General features: G+C 39.8%; 1 pseudogene; it reads left to right on the top strand.

Moving 5' to 3' along the window:
• LOC137989802 (uncharacterized) overlaps nt 1-2,391 on the top strand; it is an 11,905-nt pseudogene extending 9,514 nt beyond the window's left edge.
• Nucleotides 2,392-2,870: the final 479 nt, after the last annotated feature.

Here is a 2,870-nt window from a genome sequence, read left to right as displayed (position 1 = left end):
TGGATTGTTTTTTTCTTTTTTCATTTAAGTGTTGACATACATAGAGGAGACAGAGTGGTCGCTTACGGGAGCTTAAAAACGATAAGAATGTTTTTAAGGTGACCTTTCAAACGGGGTTTTCCATTCGTGGTCGTAACTAGAACTGGACGCTTACGAAAGTGGTCACGTTGATACCTTCGACTGTAAAATAGCTTACTCTCGTGAACATATTGCTTTTGCTGATCATTCTCCACGGCATTTTCAAAATACTTTTGTCGTAGATTTGATTCCACCATTCCAGTCGAGAAATCTCTATATTTACAAAGCGATTCTTTTCAGAGAGACTCTCGATTGCTTTGATAGTTCCCACTTTTAAGAACACAATCAAGAAGATTAATCCATACTGAGATAGCCCGGATAGATAGATAGATAGATAGATAGATAGATAGATAGATAGATTAGAATAGATTGGATTAGATTAGATTAGATTAATTACTATGGCAACTAATGGCGCGCGACTAAGACGGCCAACAAACAGCAAAAAGTGAACAAGAAGAATCTTTCTACTTTTAATACCAACGACGATCAAAATTAAACAAAAAACGTGACAAATGATAGTAAAAAAAACATAACTCCGACCTGAATTAAAAGTCTTTCATATGTGAACGGAAGATTTCAAAAAAATCCCTCCTCAAGAAACGAGCTAAATGTATCAGGAAAAAAAATCACTAAATCTTCGTATAGCAATAAAATTAATATTAACATTGACTTTCCATCAGGTTTTCAAACCATCGGCTGCTTCAAAGACACCTCCAATCGAGCCATCCAACCATTGGAAGGAAAAGATTCCATTCTGGATGGATCGTATAAAGTTCGGAAGAACGCCATTGCAAAGTGCGGTAGAGCTGCTATGCGAAAAGGATACAAGCTGTTTGCAGTTCAACATGGAGGATGGTGCGCTGCCAGTGCTACAGCGGACCAGACCTTCGACAAGTACGGCGGATCTGCGGCCTGTAGGTCCGATGGCGAAGGTGGACCGTGGGCCAATCAGGTTTATGTCATCAAAGGTAAAATGCCAAAGAAGTGTTTATTAAATGCACAAAGAATAAAATGCAGTGTTTTATTGTGGAAAAAAGGCTTAATGAACTAGGACGAAGGACTAGTGTATACTTCATCTTTATCAAACACTGAATTTGCATGGTCGTATTTGTTCCGACGGGCTTTAACAGTGTACAAATTTGTCATGAAATTGTAGATAAGAACTAGAATGGCAACTTGCGTTCTGCTCCAATTATTTCAATTGTTTTGTACAGTTTATTTGACTTTTTTTTTTTTCACTAAAATACACTTTATTGTCGTAAACATGTTGCTTTTGTGAAATCTGGTCATGTTGCATGGCATTTAGAAGATTTAATTCCACCGCTCCACTCAAGAAATACTCTATATTTAATAAACGGTTCTATTCAAATAGACACTTGATTGCTTTGCTATTTCCCATTTATTGAGAATACATTCAAGAAGATCACTCCATTCTGATTGGACATATGCAGTAAAAACTGTAATCTTCAACTTGTACTCTTGTATGGCAAGTAATGCAACGCCAATTGCAATAAGAGGGGCATAAACAAAAGAAAGGTGACCGAGAGGAATTTTTGTACTTTTAATACCAAGGAGGGGCATAACTTAACAAAAAATGATGACAAATTACTCTACAAAACACAATACTCAAACCTGGATTAAGGGTCTTTCATAGCTTAACTGACGTTTTTGTAGGTCTTTTTTTCTTAAGAATTGGTCTAGCAATTTTTGTTGCATTTAATGCATAAAAAATTCACTTGATATTCTCGCACAATTCCGAATTAATAGGTACTCGTCCAATTTTCAGAACGTTTTCCTTTTTGCGGTTTCCGTTTTCCTTGGTGGATTGTTTAGATCGGTTACTTTTTGTAAGCGGTTTAAGGTTGAATAACAATAAAGAAATTCAAATAACACTCACGAACGGGCATTTTTTTTTTGCGGACTTTTCTTTTATATTTCCATTGTAATGTTGTGCCATAGTCTTGCAAAATCGTATAGCAATATAGTAAATATTAAGATTGACTTTCCATCAGGTTTTGAGACCATCGGCTGCTTCAAAGACACCTCCAATCGAGCCATCCAACCACTGGAAGGAAAAGATTCCATTCTGGATGGATCGCATGTTGCTCGAAAGAACGCCATTGCAAAGTGCGCCGTGGCTGCAATGAGAAAAGGATACAAGATGTTTGCAGTACAAGATGGAGGATGGTGCGCAGCCAGTGCTACAGCGGACCAGACCTTCGGCAAGTACGGCGGATCTGCGGCCTGTGGGTCCGATGGCGAAGGTGGACCGTGGCCAATCAGGTTTATGTCATCAAAGCTAAAATGTACTAACCATGTTCATCTAACTAGCTGCTGAACAGCGGTGCCGTGCGACGAGACTTGTAACTGATTGCTGAAAAAATAAACATCTTTTCTGATAACGGCTTGTTTTAGATTTTTTTTTCTTTCGGCAGGTATGAGACTGACTAACGTTTCTGCAACGTACGGTTGGCTCAATGGGTCGGCATTGTTCTCCGAATGGTGTCCAATGTTAAGCCCCGTTGGGCTGGGTTATCTACTGGATGGGTGACCCTCTAGAGATAACCATCGCCGTACGCTCCAAAGTTCACATTCGTCGTGGGTAAAATGAGTACCAGTACTAATGGGGACGAGTTGTGTATGCACACGGGATAGGAGTGGCGCCCACCCCTGCTGTGAGTTACGGCAGACGCCGCAAGTTACAGTAGAAGCATAAAGAAAAAGGAGCCTTCGGGTTGCCTTTGACCTCGGCCCTTGACCTTGGTCGACCGCTTGTCTTGTCTTTGTGTCTT

Source organism: Montipora foliosa, unplaced genomic scaffold (assembly GCF_036669935.1).
Source record: "Montipora foliosa isolate CH-2021 unplaced genomic scaffold, ASM3666993v2 scaffold_474, whole genome shotgun sequence".
NCBI lineage: Eukaryota > Metazoa > Cnidaria > Anthozoa > Scleractinia > Acroporidae > Montipora > Montipora foliosa.
The sequence above is the reverse complement of the archived record's forward strand: the minus strand, read 5'-3'. Positions and strand labels throughout refer to the sequence as shown.